This window comes from Podarcis liolepis (assembly GCF_965112155.1).
Source record: "Podarcis liolepis genome assembly, chromosome: 1".
Lineage (NCBI taxonomy): Eukaryota > Metazoa > Chordata > Lepidosauria > Squamata > Lacertidae > Podarcis > Podarcis liolepis.
The window spans coordinates 51,692,396-51,712,706 of NC_139554.1; positions in this window are offsets into that span (position 1 = coordinate 51,692,396).

The window sequence follows — 20,311 nt, forward strand, 5'->3', positions numbered from 1 at the left end:
TAAGCCTGCTTAAATATGCAATATTAAAAATTGATTGTTATCTCTTCTAGTCATCCACTCAGCCCCCGTGACAGGGGCGACAGTAAGGCCTACGGAGAAGCTAGGAATATGCTCATTAAGTCCTACAGCCTGATGAACAGGGATTCTTAATAACTTATGTTTGTGTCATTGTGTGTTTTAAATCGGCATTATGAGTTTCTGTTTTGTAGATACAGATGAGCTCTGTTGCACAGACTTAGAGCCAAAATAACATTCTGGCAATGAATAATCATGCACATTTATGCATGGGACTTGAACACATTCACTCCTCTCATTGCCTTATAGCAGGGACAGCCAATGTAGTGTCCTTTAGATGTTGGACTACAACTCCCATCAGCCCTAACTAGCATAACCAATGGTCCAGGATGATAGGCACTGCAGAGCATCAGCATCTGGAGAGAGCCACATTGGCTACTCCTGCCATACAGACTCCTCCAATATGGGTGGAAGTGGAGGTGGATCTTAAACAGGCACAACTTGGGTGACCTCAACATTGGTACTTTCTGGCTTTGGTGCATTCAAGCTGAACAGTGATTGAGCCTTAGCTGAAAACTGACAACATCAATTTGTTCTTCTCTTTCTTTCTTTCAGCGGCCATCAAAGGAACTAATTGAGGCCAGTCAACATGGCCAGATTGGTACGTCAAGAGTATGGTTCAGTGAGCCTGTGCAATGTTTGTGGAATTCAGCATGACGTAAAGTCTATGTTTGATGGCAGCCTGCAACTCAATCCATGTTTTCAAACTACCTGCCAATCCACTCTGTAAAACAGCCCATATTATCCTATTATACAGTCATTGTGGGTTGAGTTGAGAGCTCAGACTGACTCAGCTGCACAATCATTTCACCACAAGCAGAGCCTTTTGAATATTTTCAGTCAACTCAACCCACATTCTCTAAATGCAAATTGGATTGTCTGAACTGGCCCCAGGGACAATGAGGTTGACCAGCTGTTGGTATAGGGAGTTCACACACACTTCTCAACAAGCCCTGTGGCTGCTGAGCAACTTGCACTCATCTTAGCGGGAAAAGGGGAAAAGTTGCTATAACTGGAAATGGCTCTGGATTGTTGTGAACTTGGACTGAGGAACACCAATGAGTTGTCATGATAGCCTCAGTCAGGAGCTATGGCCCAGACTAGAGCTGCTAATAAAAGTGTCAGTGTCCTATCTTTGGTTAGGAGAATGTTGGCTGGTTGGTTCGCACCAACCTGTCTCGGGAGACAATGGAGGAGTGCTCCTTTGGAGGTGAAGTCAAATTGTTGTAAGGTTACAGCTCCTGCTGTGGCTGTAGAGACGAATACCAGCATGTCCTTGGGAATTCTGTCATCTTCCATTCTGTGGTCATGACCAAGCCAGCAGAGACATCACTAAGACAATAGTGATAACATACTGGGAATGTGGGTTTGGGAGAGCACTTCTTTGATTGAAATTCTGTCCTGCCATGTGATGGCCAAAATCTTCCTGACGCAGCACATGTGGAAGGCACAGAGGATCACTCCTGTCCACAACTCACTTCCATAAACCAGCTTGCTCAACAGGCAAAACTGTTAGACCTTCATCTTTGATATTGGAAGTTAGCATCAAATTCTCTCATACCCTTTCAGAGAGGTGGGCCATTGCCATAGCTGCCAATATGCTTGTCTAGCTCAGCGTTGATGGAGAGGTTGCTGATTATGGTGGAACCCAGGTAGACAAAACCAACCACCACATCAAGCGTGTGGTCACCTCAATGCTGAGGTGTGGAGTGCTGGTGATGTCCTGACTCTGGATGTTGTTCTTTGTCAAGATGATGGTAAGGCCAAACTCTGTGCAGGCTTGGGCAAAATGGTTGATGAGTCTCTGCAGAGCTTCCTCAGAGTGCACTCTCAAGGCTGCATCATTTGCAAACAACATCTCTTGAATAAGGACCCACTGCACTTTTGTCTTGGTGTGGAGAAGTGCCAGGTTGAACAGACCTTACCTGAAAAATCACATCCCACTTATCTGCTGTTGTGCTCTGTCTTTGTCATTGTTGTTTTCATCTGCCAGATGGTGCCAGCCAAAAAGTATCCCTCCCTCCCATGCTGAGTCTGACAGTTTCCACCAACCCTGGGATGTTACTAGCTGGTATTGATGCTTTTTTGTTTTTAAAAAACTGCTTGAAGTCATGTAACTTTATACATCTCCATAAAGAAAGCACTTACAGTGAAGCATTCATCTTCTCCAACGTCTCTGAATCAAGTGCCTGAAGGAACGTTATTAGCGTTAATGAATCAAGCCTTGTAACTCTATTTGGAGCTGGGTCAGGGTCATTATTCCCATGTTAGAGGGGAAAGAAAGAGAGAGGGAGAAGGAAATGACACATCTAAATTGAGTCAGCAGGAGTTGGGAAGAGGAACCCATTTGACCCATCCTAGGGCAATTACCCCTGGTGGCAGCAATGAGTGAGCTACTTACCATGTGACTTAGCCCGTGCTCATCAGGTCAGCACCAGCCGCCAACCTAAATGTGTTGTGCTGACCTGGACACCCTCCACCAGGTGTGGGTGATGTGGTGACTGGTAATTAATGGTCTTCACCTGTATGGCTTCTGTGTGGAGACACGGCCACGTAGATGCACTTCATTAGGCCTTTCATTGGATGGTAACGAGAGATCTAGGCCGGAGATGGTCGGGCAGCCTGTTTTATTTGTGATCGGATTCCATTTCATCTTGGCTCGGAGAGGCTGAAAGGAATACACACTCCGCCTCTGTCCCCAACCTCCTTCACTGAGCCCTGGGGAAAGGAAGATTGAAAGGCACCTGGCATTTCTCCCTGGCTCCTATCAGACACAAAATGATTTCCTATTATAGTGAGCAGACTCTGCTTTCACACAAACCAGTGACTCTGAGCTTGACCTAGTCCTGGGGTTTATCTCTCTCAACATGAGATAAGGCATAGGTTATTACACTGGGAATATTGTATTCCTGCTGGGTTGCTATGTTTCCCTCAACAACTAATATCTTCCCTTTATCTGTCGTCGTCTTCTTTTAGTGTATAAATTCAGCTGAGGAACAAAGAGTTGTGCACGAGGTGAGACCAATAAGAGCACTTTGAAATGTGGATCAGAGTGGGGCCTGCAGGACAGCAAATGGCAAACCTTTCCAAAATATACATCTGGACCATCTGGGTGTACAAAGGCCAACAGAAGCAGCAATTGGAAGGCTATTCAGATCAACACTCTGAAACAAGAAATGGTTGAAAAACTGGAATTACGTATCATTTTCTAGGCAACAGAGCAAGGCTCAATATAGAGATGCTGTGAAGTTCTGCAGGGCTTGTTTTGGAATCAAAACATTGTCTTACTTACAGAGCAGGATGCTTCAGAAATCCAGGCTGTTTACCCAAAGCTTTTGTGACAGCCTGTCTTTTTGTTCTGCTTGCCCCTGCCCCCCCCCGGAATAACCTACAATAAATCATCTACTTTGGGCAGCAGTGAGGGTTAAGATACCTCATAGAGGATTCATGGGTTACTGAGGAGGGGAAAGGATAGGGTTTGAGTTAAGATTTGGCCTGTGTGTGCAACAAAATAAGTGAGAACAGTCCTGAGATGTTAGAACAAACACAGCAGGTGTGATGTTACATTTAGGAACACTTCCCTAGCTAAAAACACATTTGGAAACTTAGCACTATAGGAAGTATGCTGGAGTAGAACCTCTCTTCCTGATGGGCTAGGGCTTGTTTTTTAAAAATAAGCCAGGGAAGTTTCCATAGATAGCAACATTCAAAAGTGTTATTCCACTTACCTACAGTCTTCAATAGTCCACCGTATCACCTCAGGATTCTGCCACTCTGTTCTACAATTATTCAGGCTGCTGGAATTCAGAGTTTGTGACTTTTGACCCCTCTTGAATGTCCCAAGCTATTAGTGGTGCTGGCGTATTCCAGATCTGCCTCTTTCAGGCACATGGCCAGTGTTCCTCTGTCCCTTAATTGTCTCTTTGCATTGCATTTTACGCAAAAGTCCTGTTGACATCCTGGCAGCATGGTAACCCCTGCCGAGAGACAGCCAAGAGAAGGAGACACGCAGTCCTCCTCCTGCACATTTTTTCTTCCTGATCCATCATCATTAGCAAAGATAAGTGGCAGAGCCTAAGTCATTAGGCGGCTGTTCCTAGATAAATAATTCTTTTCATATTTAATTTACAAGTGGTTATAGACCCTCTTTGGGGTGTGCTGGGTTAATTAAGAGCTGGATTAGATGGAGATGCATTTCCCCAAGGAGATGCAATTAAAATATTCTGACATTAAAAATAATAATAGAAGAACCCGATCAACAATATTCAAGCTGGTGAGCTGGTGAGTGGTAACTATTTAAAATGGTTACTTAGGCAGGGCATTGCTATGTGTCCTTGTCACATAGAAAGTGTGAGTCAAAAGGTAAGTGTGGATTAGCCCTCTGTTTCTGAAAAAGTCCAGGACCTGTCAGGAAGACATCCCTGAAAGAGACAGACACTACTTGCTGTATACTGTAGGACAGTAGTCTTTTGCAGATCCAGGACCCACTTTTAAGCTAGAAATCCATTTGGGGACCCATTGCTTCTTCTGCAATGTATTTGTGTGATGGTGCTGTTGTTGTAACAGAATATATCTATATTCTGTTTCACAATTTAAAATACTCATTTTACATCCTTAAGATATCACTGACTTCCCTTCTTCTCTTCTTCTCTTTCCATGGTTGATTTTACATATCATAAATCCCTGCATATTTTACAAAAACTATACCATTCAGTATTCCATTATTGTATCCATCAAAACTTATTTACACTGTAGAATTTATCTTAATGCTGCCAGGGTTTTCATCTGTATAGAATTATTTCCCATATATTCAATAAACGTTTTCCAATCATCTTTAAACGTATGATCTTCTTGTTCTCTTATTCTATTTGTTAAGTCTGCGAGTTGTGCATATTCTGTCAACTTAAGTTGCCATTCTTCTTTGGTTGGGACCTCGCTCATTTTCCATTTTTGGGCTAACTGAACATGGGCCACAGTAATAGCATACATAAATAACCTTTTTTGACACTTGGGAATTTCAGTCTGAATTATCCCCAACAGAAAGGACTCTGGGTTTTTTTTTTTGGGGGGGGGGGTAAATAGTTTTAAACATTTTTTCCAATTCATTAAGGAACATTTCCCAATACTCTTTTACTTTTTTTACAAGTCCACCAAGTTGTGACCCATCTTAGATCAGGCCACAACCCAGTAGTGCATCCCAACCAACTAGTTGGACCAGTGCTGTAGATCTAGGGCACAGGCCAGCAACCTGGCACCTTGGCCTAATTCCAGGCAGGTGGCAAGAAGGAGGAAATGGAAGGGGAGGTGGTAATGGGGGGGGGAGGAAGAAGGGATGGCAGAATGAGGAAGCAAGGGGCATTTTATCTTGGGAAATGTCACTTTGTTGTTGGATTTCTGGGCCTGCAATTTCCTTTCATTCTTTGGGATGGATTCATAAACTCTCAGATTGGATTTAGAGGCACAGTTGTGACATCCTAAGATGCTCAATAGGACTGGCTTTTCAGGGGAGAGGGCACAAAGCTTCCTACCTTTATTTTCTGTTGGCCAACAGACCTGGGAATACTATTCCACCATAACCCAGGGAAGAGAGCAAGGAAATAATACGAGATAGTAATACCAGCTTTCCCAGCACAAAGACATCAGCTGCAAAGTCACACCATGAACCTTAACCCATGAAGGACTTGGCTGGGTCCTATAGCTGAGGTCTGATTCCATCCGAAGCGGGCACACCTGTTGGCAGCTTTTGAATGCTTAGGCCATAGCCAGAGGACTGTGAGTATGCCAACCTTGTGGTATGAACAGCCAAGAACTCTGCCTGGGCAGATCTTGTTTTTGAAAGCTGTATGTTTAATTAAAAACAGTAAAAAAATATATCCTTGTGTGTGAGGGACCTATTGCCCGCATTTTCAGTGCTCCTTTACAAGGAGATGGAACCAAAGGGACACTTTATCTCTCTGGGCAGGCAAGAGCATTTCCAAAGCCCTCTGGGTGCAAACACTCTACAAGAGCATATGGTATCAGTAGCACAAGAAAAATCTGCACTGTCACTGCTCAGCTTTGAGCCTCTTGTGGGAGACAGTGGCCATCCAATCTGTGATCTGTTGCAAAGGTAGACACATTACCACTATTAGCCTGGTCCGAATCTGATAACTCCAGGGTGGGGAGGGGGGCTTAAATATTAAGAGGAAACACACCGACTGAACCTTTTCATGTGCTGACATTCACACCAGCAAGGAGGGCCAGTGGCAACAGTGCTCAGCAAAGCCATCATGGGGAGAATTTGTCAAATGCAGCTGCAGACCAGTCTCTACTCTGCTCATTGCGTCCATCTTTTGCCAGGCAGGGCCGCTGTAAGCATGGACAAGGACAGGGTCACCAAGCTGCAGGGTGCTTTTAAATAATAATTTAAAACCAGGCTGAACTGTGACTACTTTGCTTCCTTTTTGTGATCCTTTCTCTGCCCCAAAGGTTTTCCAGTTTGGGGCAATTGTTGCCCTTTACTGTAAACATGCTCCTGTTATTTCTGTACTGTTCTTCTCCATTCCATTTTCTTCCTCCTTTCCCGCCACCCCCTGCCCTTACTGTCCTCCACCTCACTTGCCCTCCCTGCTGTCTAATCCAATTGACTGTGGACAATCGTACAATTTTAGTCCATGTCATCTTTAACACTACATATGATGGAATGATGACACCTGTCAGCAGCACCGCAAGGGCCCCCAGAGCCAATCAAATTAAATGGCAAGGTGGGCACATGAGACCAAGGACAGTGACGGCCAGAAAGGGGCAGTGGAGGGCCTCTGAAACTGACCTTAGCATGCAGGCCAGTTTGTGGGAGAAAAGGAGATCTTTCAGTTACTCAGAAACCAGGCTGGATAGGGCTTTACAGGTAAGCGCCCGCACTTTGAATGTGCCCATAAATGCCTAAGAGTAATTGAAGCTGTTTAAGGACTAGTGAGATGCATTTTGTCAACTAGTCCCACATAGCAGCCTGGCATAACTGTAGCTTCCTGTGCCTGATAAACACCTGCACCTGATAAATAGCAGAGGAGTCCTGCAGCTTCAAGCAGCCTGGTGGTCGAATAAAAGATATCATGGACCCTGTACTGCTACATCTAGCTTTCTGTGGGTCTGCCACAACTACAAACACTCTGGTGTGCTTCCTTGCCCTCCCCCACAACATCAAGCCCCATCTTTCCATCCGGCTCTGGTATTTCATCTGCTTGAGCCTGGGCTGTCAATCTGAGCCACAGGTTTTTCTGCATGTGACCCTCTTCCATCCCAGCAGATCCAGCAAGTGCTGGGATGCTAATGATGCTGCCTTTTGATATGCAAAGGGAACGCTCATTACATCTCTCCCTCACCCCACATCCTCTGAGCTGTTAATTAAGGAGTGTGTGGCAGGCGTAAAATCATCGCCTGCAAAATAAACCAACAGCGTCTGGATGGCTGACCCCCACCCAGCAAAGGAAGGCCCTGTTTAAATTTACCAGGCTCTGGCCAGCTAATAAATCAAAAGCCAGCATGCTGGGACAGTGGGCAGGTTGCTTTCATCCCAGCGTAGAGCCTGCGTAGGTGGGGATGGAAGAATTGAGCAGAATTGCTGGAATGTGGCACTTTGTTTAGTACATAGTACAGAGCTGGGTTCCAGTGGAGAACTTATAGTTTACACAGTGCAAAGTATTTTACAGATCACAAAAAGCAATGAGAAAAAGAGAAATATGGAGATCCCTGCCCGAAGGAGGTTACAATAGTGAAAGGGCAACAAAGGAAGGACAGTGAAAAGTCAAAGGATGAATCAGGGTGAATTAAGGGTGAATTATGAGTTATGATGACCGCACAATCCTAGGCACATCAACTCAGAAGCTCTATTGAGTTCAATGGAGTTTTCCCCCAGGTAATTGTGTACAAGACTGCAGCCTAAATGTACGAACACGTTGGAAGTGTCTTTTTATATATAAGCATGCATGGGAGTAGGGGCTTAATCAAGATCAGGTTTGCAGTGTGCAAGAATGGGGAAACTCCCCCCCTTGTGCTATGGCCCCCCAATGGAAAATCACTTTCCATTTGCTGCCCAAGAGGCAGTGAGGACCACCACCTTGATTAAACGAACGTTGGACGAATTTGTGGTTTCTAACTCTGATGGCTATGTTCTACTGTTGGTGACAGTGTGCTTCTCATTACCAGTTGCTGGAAACTACAGGAACTTGTTGTGTTCTGGCCCTGTTTGTGGGTTTCCCACCGGCACCTGCTTGGCCTGAGACAGCAAAGCTCTTCTTATGTTCTTACTTCCTTGCTTGTTCAGACTTCTATATGCTGTGTACAGTAAGGAAGGAAGGTGCACCAAGAACATCTTTCCTCCAAACAGCTGTTTTGGTTGAGTAAAGTAGGTGGTGGATTTTGTCAGGAGAACAGCAGGAGAAGGGAACTTCACCCTCCTTCCCAGCTGTCCTTGTGCTAATTACCCTCTTGTGGAGGTAGAAAATAGATGTGTGGGTAATTAACAAAAGAATCGGCTGGGCACCTAGATTCTAAACACGGAGCTCTGCACGCTCTCCAGCAGGAGAGAGCCCCTAGCTAGCAGAACTAAAAACACTCTCAGAATTATGCAGCAGTATAGAATGGAATATAGGTCATCAAACCCTTTCCATATCTCATTTAGTTTGCTTGAAAATGCTTGACCCTGCCCCCCGCTCTCTCGCAATGAACAGACCACACACGCTTAAGTAAGTTTAACATGCTTTACCTACTAAATCCAAAGGTCTGGCTTGTGCATTATTCCATGCAGCAGCAAGGGGAACACAGGTAGAATACTCTTGGGAGCAAAATACAAAATATAGTTACAAGCATGCGGTCTGAACATCCTGGTTGGTTACATGGCTAGAAGAGAGTGAGTGAAAGGAAGAAAAGCAGATTCACTTCCTCCCTCATGGCAGAAAAGGGGGCATGACCTAGATGAGTCTAGGAACAAAACTCTGCCTTCTTAACCCCTTCATGCCCTAATTAGCACTCTTGCATGTTTGACTACAATTTCACACACCTCTCTTCTCCATAGGTGTTGTTTTTAAAAACAAACAAAACAAAAATGCAAGCAATGCATTCCCGGTGAAATGTACCGTAGTTTTCGCTCCATAACACGCGTTTTTTTCCTCCTAGAAAGTAAGGGGAAATGTCTGTGCGTGTTACGGAGTGACTGCTTCCCTCCTTTGTGGTTTCCAGCGGGAGAAGAGCCGCTGAATGGGGAGGAGAGAGGGACAGAGTGCCTGCTTCTTTAAAGAAGCAAAGCGAGAGGGGAGAGGAGCCGCTTACACGAGTGTAAGCGGCTCCTGTCCGGTAGGCTCCTTTAAAGCAAGCAGGCTCTCTGTCCCTCCAGCAAAGTTTTGCAGCTTGCTAAGGAGGGAGAGAAGCAGAACCTGCTTGCTTTAAAGGAGCCTACCGGACAGGAGCCGCTTACACGAGTGTAAGCGGCTCCTGTCCGGTAGGCTCCTTTAAAGCAAGCAGGCTCTCTGTCCCTCCAGCAAAGTTTTGCAGCTCGCTAAGGGGGGGGGGGGGAGGGAGAGAAGCAGAGCCTGCTCCATGTGTGCTCCTTGTCCCTTGAGTCCCTTTATTCAAACACCACAGCTCGCGTCCGAAGTGGTCCAAATGGCTCCCTCACTACTCCATTTCCAACAGCCAAGGGCGTCCGACAAGGTTGTCTCTTGGCCCCTTTATTGTTTAATCTCTATCTTCACGATGCAATTTCCACTTTGAAGCTAGCATCTAAATACCCTCCTCACTTAGCAGGCCACCCCGTTGCTTCCCTTTTCTATGCTGATGATGCCGTCATCTTATCCAGAACAGCTGCGGACCTAGCAAACGCAGTTAACGCATTTACCGCCTATTGTAAGGCGGAAGCTCTTAATATTAATTATAAAAAATCGAAAGTCCTCCACTTCACTCGTTCCCGCAAACTCAAACTGGAGCCGCTTAAGATCACAGGTGGCTACTTAGAAAAGGTAAAAGCCTTTAAATATCTAGGCATAATATTCACTTACAATCTCTCCTGGTCCACCCATCTTCAATCTGCCTTTCTTGCTGCAACCACGACCTCTAACGCCATTGTCCGATTTTACCACCAGAAGGGCGGCAAACACCTTCCAACAGCAATTCAAATATTTAATGCCAAAGTTGTCCCTAAATTATTATATGGATGCGAAGTATGGACTACAGCAATATCAGGTAACTTGGATCGCCCACTTCATATGTTTCTGAGATCTCTTTCCGGCGTCCCGAGATGTGTCTCAGGTGCAGCCCTATGACTCGAGTTCGCCCAGTCCTCAATTGTTAAACGAGCATGGAGCCGAGCCATTTCCTACAGCTTCCACCTACTAACATCGGATGCTCGAATTAGAGGTCGTTTTTCCAATCTGATCCTAAGAGATATTCATAATTCCCCTTGGAAAACTACAATTAACCTCAAACTCCGCTCTCTTCTCAATTTGAACTGTAAAACTGTCCTTAACTCAGAGTGTATCAGCCCGGCGGCCCTACCTCTAATCAAAAAGAAACTACAGCAACTTGACTTTTCTAACACAGCTTCCTATGCAAGAGGACCATGTTCAGGCCTATCTCTAGCTATTCCACCCCCTGAAGGGATCCCTCTATACTGCTTCACAATTTCTTCGGAGGCTAAGCGTAGGGCCTTTACCTGCGCCCGTCTCAACTGTTTTCCTACAGCAGTTCTGTCGGGTCGTTATTCCAGAGTTCCCATTGCAAATAGAACATGCTCTTGTAATGACACGGCCCTGGAGACTATGGAACATGTAATGCTCTTCTGTCCCAACTGGACAGATGAAAGATCTCGGTTTTTAACTCCCCTCGTGAATAAGCTTCATCTTCCAATCCAGCCTTGGATAGTGTCCCTCTTTCTGCAAGATTCTGATTGTTGGATTACCGAGATGACAGCAAACTTCCTGCTTAGTGTAATGAAGAGGAAAGCGGCACCAACTTCTTCTTTAACACCACAGCTGCAGTCGATACGCCGCACAACCGAACGAAGTTCCAAGTAGCCTTATTGTACAAGGACAATCGAGCTAGGACATATCTGAGGAGCTGAAGGACCCTTTAACGGTCCTCCTCCAGCCTCAGCAGTTTTTTCTTTTTTCTTTTTTCCTTTGTTTAAGTAATCGCCCAGGACGATATCTACCTTTACCTCCCCACCCCTATTTTATGTTGTTATTTTAATGTATATCATGCTATGGCCACACGGCTAATGCAATAAAATAAATTGACTCCCTTGAGTCCTTTTCCTTCCCTCCCCACTTAAAACGTGGTTACAAAGCACAGATCCACATGGATCCTCAGGATTTTTGCACTGGGTCACCCCAAATTCCCCATCAGATCACATAGCATGTCCATGGCTACAGTTTGCACCAAAAAAATCACACACCCACTGTTACCTGGGGCTGCAGTGGTGCAAAAACATGGTTTACAAACATGGATCCACATGGATCCTCAGGATTTTTGCATTGGGCTACCCCAAACTCACCGTCAGATCACATGTCTGTGGCCACAGCATGAACCACAAAAATCATACATCCACTGTTTCGTTTAGAATATTTTTTCTTGTTTTCCTCCTCTAAAAACTACATGCGTGTTATGGTCAGGTGCGTGTTATCGAGCGAAAAATACGGTAGCTTGTTCCAAGGGCCCATGTCAGGCCCATGGAAGAGCCGTTGGGGAAGGGCTCACTTGAGCCAAGTTCTTTCTAGTCATTATTTATGTTTCACAGTTATATTGTACCTTTTGCCTGAGGAGCCCAAGGTAGGGTGCATGGTTCTCCCCTTCTCTATAGCCCTCACAACACTGTGAGGTAAGTTAAGCTGAGAGACTGTGCCTGGCCTAATGTCACCCAGGGGCCTTCATGATCAAGTGGGGATTTGAACTCTGTTTCATATCCTAGTCCAGCACTCTAACTATTGCACCTCACTGGCTTGAGTCCGCCCTATATGTCTCATGGCATTATGTTGCATCAGGAACACTGTTCTACTGGATCCAGTGTGTGTGCTGGTCCCAGGGGGGGAAAGGTACGAATACCGTAGCCGAAGTTCAGTCCAGAGTCTCTAGCAGGGTAGACGATCACTAGATGAGACGCGAGGTCCGAAACAGGGAGCCGGGCGGGGAAACAGGAACGCTGGTAGGGCAGCAGCAGGAAGCCAGGCGGGGAACAGGAACACAGGTGGGTCAGCAGCGGGCAGCCGGGCGAGGAACAGGAACACCGGAGAGTAGAAGCAGGAAGCCGGGCGTGGAACAGGCACACTGGGAGTGCAGATCTAGGTCTGGGTAAAAGCAGGTACTCCACAACGACGTTGCTCCCACAACCTGGGCCCGGGCTGCCTGGCCTTTATCTTCTTCTAAGGCCGGGGGCGGTCCCGGCCCCCAGGAGCCCCGCCTCTCCTGGCCTTAAGGCGAGCACTCCTCCTGGGAGAAACCAGTTCCCTTCGCCTCTCTGCCCTAAGCCTCTGCAGTTCAGGAGAGGCCGAAGGGTTACTGGGCCCCGGGGGAGGCTCACCTGTAGCCACTGAGTCCTCCAGCACCTCTGGGGCCAGAATGGTTTCACCTGGTGCCTGCCCCTGAGGATCTGGCACAGGTGCAGGCTCCTCAGCATCTAGGCCTTGCCCCAGTTCAGCCGGCCCTGGAGGCGGGGACTCCTGTGCTGGCTGGGATTCCTCCAGTTCACTCTCAGACTCGGAATCCCAGGCCATCACAGTGTGTTTACTTCTGCAGCAGTTTGCCACCCTGTATAAATTATTGCTGGGATCAACCTGGGGCCAGAAACATACATGTACAGCATGCATGGTTTTATGAGCATATGTAAAATGTACATGTGTGCCCGCCCACACATACAGAGGTACCTCCGGTTATGAACTTAATTCGTTCTGGTGGTCTGTTCTTAACCTGAAACCGTTCTTAACCTGAGGCGTACTTTCGCTAACGGGGCCTCCCCTTTCCGGCATCCCGGGGCAAAGTTCGCTACCAGGAGACCTACTTCCGGGTTATCGGAGCTCGTTACCTGAAGCGTTCGTAAGAAGGATGGTACGTAACCCGAGGTTCCACTGTATATGTCACAAAAGTAATGCATACAGTGACAAAGAGATTTACCACCCCACAGGTACTGTGGGCGAAATGAAGATTCAGCAAAAGAACACATCCTCCCGGGACTGACCTTTGTGACCTTTCCTGGCGGAAAAAGAAATCCCGGCAGTTCTCCTGCCTTTGCAGGGAGAGCGGTGGAGGACAGGGCGCCCTTGGTGCTGAGCCCTAGAGAGCGCCTGCTACACAGCATGCCTCCGGCCTGAGGCAAGGTTAATGGGCTGACATGGCAGGATGAAAGCAACATCTCAGCCTTGACAGGCCTTTGGGAGCAGAAGCTGCTGAGGGAAGGCAGGGGGTGGGGATAATCAGACTTCCTGCTCCAAAGGCACTCAGATCCCAACCCCACATATGTTCTGCCACCCCCTTCTTTACACAGCACCTGTCTGCTTCATCTTACCAGCAGATTTCCCCGATACACTTCCTTCCTTTCTGTTGCCTCCAAATCTGCGTTGTATTTTTAACCCCATTCAGGCATTCAATGAGTGCAAGCATGCATGTGGTGAATCTGAAACATGCCCACTGTCACTTCTCCCAACCCCTATGCATTCTTCTGAAGGTCTGACTCTGAAAACAGCCTTTATGGAGGCTACCTCCCCCCCATAAAAGGTAGTGAAGCTGACTGGGCCTCAGCACCTGCCCTGCCTATCCCCTCAGAGAGGTGAGACTGAGGACCTTCTTGCTTTCATCAAATTTGCTGGCACTCTGTATGGATAGCTTTAAAAGAGGATTAAACATATTCATGGAGGATCAGGCTACCAGCCATGATGGCTAAGCGCTGCCTCCATGGTTGGAGGAAGCATGCTTCCGAATACCAGTTTCTGGAAACTTCCGGAAGGAGAGTGCTCTGCGCTGTGGGTCCTGCTTGTGGGTTTCCCACAGGCACCTGGATGGCCACTGTTAGGACAAGATGCTGGACTAAATGGTCCACTGACATCATCCAACAGGCTCCGTTTCTGTCCTTATGTTATGTTCTTAACATGTAAACTGCCCGTGTGCAACTTATACATAGATGGGCCCTGTTCAAACCTTCAGACATGGAGGCTGGCAGCAGCCAGAGACAGGATGATTCCCTGCTGCCGCCTCATAGCCCTGCTGCCAAGTCTCAACCTGGCTTTCAGTGTGTTATGTACTGAAGTTCTCACCCTGGGCCAGCAGGGGGATACTGTAGATAGTTATGCAAATAAGGGATCGAAAGTGACGTTCAGTGATTGGATAGTTACAGGAAGTTGTTACAGTTACATTGTACTGGAGCGCTATATAAGCAGGCTGGCTGAACCCTTCAGTTCAGTTCTGTTCTGACCTGTGAATAAACAAGAGCTGTTTGGAGAATCGCTGTGTCGTCTGATATGTTCACCCACAACTTAACACAGTGTGTGAACCAAAGCCTGCTGCCTTGGTGGTGACACAGGCTCCCCATTTGCAGAAATACACGCCGGATTGCATTCCACAAGTGGCCATCTAGCCACAACGGAGGCAGAGAGCCTAAGTGAGTGTGGCATGTTGCCTTCTTCTCATAAGCTTCTGCATCTTTGCGCCAAGGCTTGGGAGGATGGGCTGTGTGGTGGCAGGGTGCAGCGGGAAGGGGAGAGGGAAGATGTCACCTTGCCAACTCAATATGCTTCTGGTGTGTGTTGCCAACAGGAGCATCGTTTGGGCTCACCAGGTCTCTGCACCTCGCTTTCCTCTGTGTTGCTGCTGTACTGCAGGCTGCGTGGCGCAGGCGGCCCTGTTCCCAGCAAGAAGGGAGAGGCAGGGGGCTGTTTGTTTATCCTCCATGCGGCTTTTAAGACAGGCTCTGCACTTGTCTCTCTCCTGTTGGGAAACATGGATTATTGCAGGAACAAGAACCGCCCACTCACTCCGCTCAGGAAGCTAGTTAGAAATGATACAAACAGCAGGTGCCCTGAAGACAGCAGCAGGCAAAACTGCCTCTCTCCCTGCATTCCTTGGAAAACACCAAAGGAGTTTCTGATTTATAATGTTCCATTGCGTGGAGGAGAGAGACTTAACAGGCTGCAGCAGGGCTCCAGAGCAAGCCTGTGATCAATCTTCTTAAATTCAAATAGATATATAAATAGGACTTTCTTTACAGATCCTTCGCATGAAATGGAGAGTTTGTGAGAGGAAGACCCTTTCCGTATGTCTTCTTTGCATATTCATTCACTGTGTGTTTCTAGGAGGGGGGGGGACCCTCTTCCCATCCCCTCCTTTCCATCTCCACACTTTTTTTAAAATTCTAGCACACTGTCACAGTGATATTATTGAAATAACTGGAAAGTCATTTTTAGATCTCAGCTTGCCAATTATATATTTACAAACCTACTCTCAGCTTTAGATTTCATGACATGACGATTTGTTGCAGAGTCCCAATCTGCTGTATCCTTAGTGGGTAACAGCGCTGAAAACAACCACCACCATCGAAAGGCATTCCTTGCTCAAAGCCAAATGCTTGCACAAATATAATGGTTGATGTTCTGGTTTTGGAGGACCTCCAGAGGAAGGTGCGATCTTGGGAGTGGACCCTGAAATGACTCCCCATCATGCCCAGGCTGATCCAACTTGCCACACCAAAGGCATCATCAAAATGCTATGTTGCTATGTATCATAGTTGCTATGGAGGTCCATATGAATTGTGGGTAGTGTGCATGTGCAATGACAGCCCACATTCTTCTTCTGCTTGTACATACAGAACAAAAATCAGTGGTAGCAATGCAGCTCCCACCACACATATCTGTTGGCTCTGCCGGCTGTGGCTGGTCGGTGCTGGGGTCCAACATCTTCTGGAGGTCCACAGCTTCCCCACCGCTGATGTAAAAAGGTCCATCTAGCCCAGCATCCAGTTTCCAAGAGAAGCCAGCCAGATGATTCTATGAAGTGGGAATGCTGAAGTGTCTGGCTCCCCAACAGAGACCAGGGGTGCCCTTTGCCACTCTAGGGCAGGGATGTTCAACTCCCAAGAGACACAGATCCCACTATAAAAACACTGGCAACTCATTGGATTGACCAAAGTTGTTGAACTTTTTTTGGAGAGGGAGACCCACAGTTGTGGAACTACTTCTGGAGAGGCTTCAGCAAAGTTGTTGAGCTTTTTTTTTTGAGGGGGGGAGGGGACCTATCAGGATCACATCAACAACCAGGATCAACCAGGAATGCCCCACGATCGACCGGTAGATCGCGACTGACCAGATGGACATCCCTGCTCTAGGGCATGCACACAGGTTTTAGCCTCTACAAGAAGCCATATAGAATAGTAGAGGGTTGTTATCATCAATCACCTGCACTGTGCTTCCTGCCTAGTCATCTTGACCCTGTAACTCAGCCTTGGCCGTGGGACCGTATCAAATGGCTTCCTTTAATGTGGATCACTGCTCTTGCTTTCACTTTAATTCCATTGTGCAATAATGTAATTGGCTTCTGCAGGGCATTCTTCAGCGGATGTCCTGATCCTTCCTTAATAAATCCTTGCAACTGATGGCCCATGGAAGGGCTACGGTTACTCACTGCAGTGCTGACCTGCTCATACAATCACCCAGTATTATCACACTAGCCAATCTCAGGGCTAGATTCAAAGCCGATGTTCACAAGGTCCCTTCCAAGTCTACTTTGGTTCCTGTTTGCCTATGTACTTGGAGATGCTAATGGTTTTTAAAGAAGCAAGTAATGGGTGTGGGGTGATCAGATTGGGACCATGGTGGAATGGGCAGGAGGGGACGCTCCTTTCCATACTGATCCAGACTGGCAGGGGTTGATGTGGGGTTGGGGGCTACATTGGAAGAAAAGCTTCCAGTGATAGAAATGGAAGCTTTGCTTCCAGTGCAAATGCAGGCATGGCTAGTGGTGTAGTGGTCCATTTTGAAATGCAGGGTCTACAAAGGAGACTCCATACCCATGCCAGCTGCCTTGATGCATATATACATGTATCATGCAGCAAAACTCCCAATTTATTAGGATCAGTTGACAGTCCTAAAATAGTGAACTGGCAAGGGATGGTGCAGTGGTTTGATTTTGGCTGGGGAGACCTAGGTTCGCATTTCTGATTGGCCATGAGGTTCACTAGGTGTGATGGCCCTGAGCCAGTCACTGCTTGAGCCTCTCCTCCCTGATAAAGGGTTCACGTGCCAGGTCAGACCTGTCATTCAACCACCCCCATCCCCTGCACGAGGGCAACATGGGCAAATACCTCTCCAGCACATGATGCCACCACTCCTGCTGAGAAAAGAAATCATGGGGCCTCACTCTGCAGCATTCCCACTTTACTACACCATTGTAAGTGTGGTGCCCCTGCTCTAGACTGGGCCCAAAAGGGTTAAAATGCTTGTATTTATGTTGTAAGACACTACAGATGAACCCTCTTGGACATCTATTCTTTCACTACAGGGAGGACTCTGTAAAATCTGTGGTTTTGCTATGCCGCCATGTTCTGATTAGCAGCCAGAAGATGCAAACGCCAGGGAGTGCTTTCCGCTCCTGCTTTCAGGAGGCGAGGACCCTGCCTGCAGGCGAGACTGCTCAGTCTAATGCCTCTGACCTCGAAGTGCGTGGCACTCAGCAATTGATTGCAACTCAAGCACCCATAGAGGCAGCAGCATGTCCTCCTCAAAGGACAGAGATATCTTCAAAAGCTCTGTCAAGAGCAAGGATCGATTTGAAGCAAGAGAGCTTTGCTTTACCCTGGAAGTGCAACAACCTGCTTTAGAGCCTGTGGCTGAACTTGAAAGAGAACAAGCTGCACCATCTCAGGGGACCTGACGTGACTGGGAGAGGGGAATAGTGTGTGTGTGTGTGTGTGTGTGTGTGTGTGTGTGTGTGTGTGTGTGTGTTGGGGGCGGCAAAGTAAGAGGGTTTGCTAAGGGCAGCAGAACAGGCAGAGAGTGCTTCGTCTGTTGGAGAAAGCATACCCATTGTTTTCAAGTAGCTCTTGCATCTGACTAGTTGAAACTTCCTGGTTGTGCAACCCCCGCTATGCTAGTTTTGCACAATCTGTTCCAGGAAATGCAAGTCACTTACACAGTCCGTACCAGTTCCTGTTCTCCTTTGCATTCCGGCTTCCTATTCTGTGGCCTGCTCTCATTTGCATCCCACCTCTAGCACTACGGCACCTATCTCAAAACAGATTATGATCTTGCCATAATGTTCCTTAGCATTATGACTAGGTGAATGTTGCCATTGTGACCATGATCAAATTTATGTACAACTTAATGCTAAAATAGGCATCTCAGCGGTCTACAAAATGTGAAAACCAACCACGCATAATTCAAATACAGTGGTACCTCGCAAGACGAATGCCTCGCAAGACAAAAAACTCGCTAGACGAAAGGGTTTTTTGTTTTTTGAGCTGCTTCGCAAGACGATTTTCCCTATGGGCTTGCTTCGCAAGACGGAAACGTCTTGCAAGTTTGTTTCCTTTTTCTTAACACCGTTAATACAGTTGCGACTTGACTTCGAGGAGCAACTCATAGAACGTGGTGTGGTAGCCTTTTTTGAGGTTTTTAAAGACTTTGGTGATTTTTGAAGCTTTTCCAAAACTTTCCCGACACTGTGCTTCGCAAGATGAAAAAAATCGCAGGACGACAAAACTCGCGGAACGAATTAATTTCGTCTTGCGAGGCACCACTGTAGATCATAATTAAAAATGCACCATAGTTAAAATACACAATGAAACCATCACATTAAAACATTAAAACATCCATAATTGAAACGTGCAATAAAGCAACATTAAAGCAATCAATTATTCCTGTCCCCTAGACACTGTGAGCACTGCAAACTAATGATTTCAGACAGTGCATTTATTTTTTAGAACTAAAGGTGCCAATACTCACCATGAAGTTGTTACAGTTAGTGCCAGCCTTTTAACATTTGGTGGGGGGAGGTGCCGGCACTGCATACCCTTGAGTACCTCCAGGGGGGAAAGGCACTGATTTCAGATCACTCAGATTGCCTTGGTTTCCTTTCAAGAATTGTGGGAATTGTAGTTTGATGAATTATGCTAGAAAACACTTCTGCAAGTCCCCCAAAAGGGAATGGCTAGGGAACCAGTTTTACTGTGTAGTGTAATTATGCTATTTTTCTTTGCTAGTAGAGGTAGTCATGGGTTTTGTATGGGGCACATTTCTTTGCAATGTGTAGGTGGAGATGGCAACAACCTTATTTTCAGGTAAGTCTGCATTATTGGATTTCATGGTGGAGCACAAATGACCTCAGACAGTGCTTTTTTTTCTAAAAATTTTTTTTGGGTACTCTCATTTTCCTACTCATATTGAAATACTGCCCCTCAATGAGGCCAAACTTAGATTCACAAAATGTTTAGGGGTATGCGTACCCCTGCATTCCCCCAGAAAAAAAGCACTGACCTCAGATAACGATGCTCTGTTATTGAATGGTAATAGCAAGAGTGGATGATCTGCTCCCATTAGCCATAATGTTTTTATTTAAAGAAAGACAAATTTGAACCTCCTCATATTTAAATGTAAGATCCCTCCCCCTGCAATAAAATTCTAAGAACCTGCCTCTTCTTGAAGCTTAACCAGGCTGATCCTTGAGAGTTGCCTGCCTGCTTTCATGGGAGTTGAATGGTCTCAGTCTACAGGTGGACTGAACTGACTGATCGATCCTACGTACAAAACCATTTCTTCTGTGCAGAAATCCAGTATGTCAGGAAGAAGAAATCTCTCCTGCCCCACTTCCTGTTTTCTAGGTGTGGATTTTTTTGTTTTGTTTTGGGGGAGCAAGGGGGAGCATTTAATTATGTAAGCTCCCACCTGTAGCCTGAAGTGATGCAGCCCAGATACAAGTTTACAACCTGAGTGAGAACTAGGCCTGGGGGCGAAATAAAACACTACACTATTCAGTTACACAGCATTAGTCCCTTGTGAATCCTGCATCAGAGCTTCAGGCCTGCGGTGCAGAGATTAGTAGGGAAACAGATGCTATAGCACGTTCCAAGGGGCTCTAAGGACAAGATGTCAGCTTCCAAGCAGGTGATGGTAATAAAAATAAGGAAAACGTAAGTTCCTGATTTGGTGATATACATATAGATGTGAGCTTGTGGGGTCAGTCTGTATGATGCCTGAGTCTCTTCTAATTCTGAGGGTCCTGGATCCAGCAA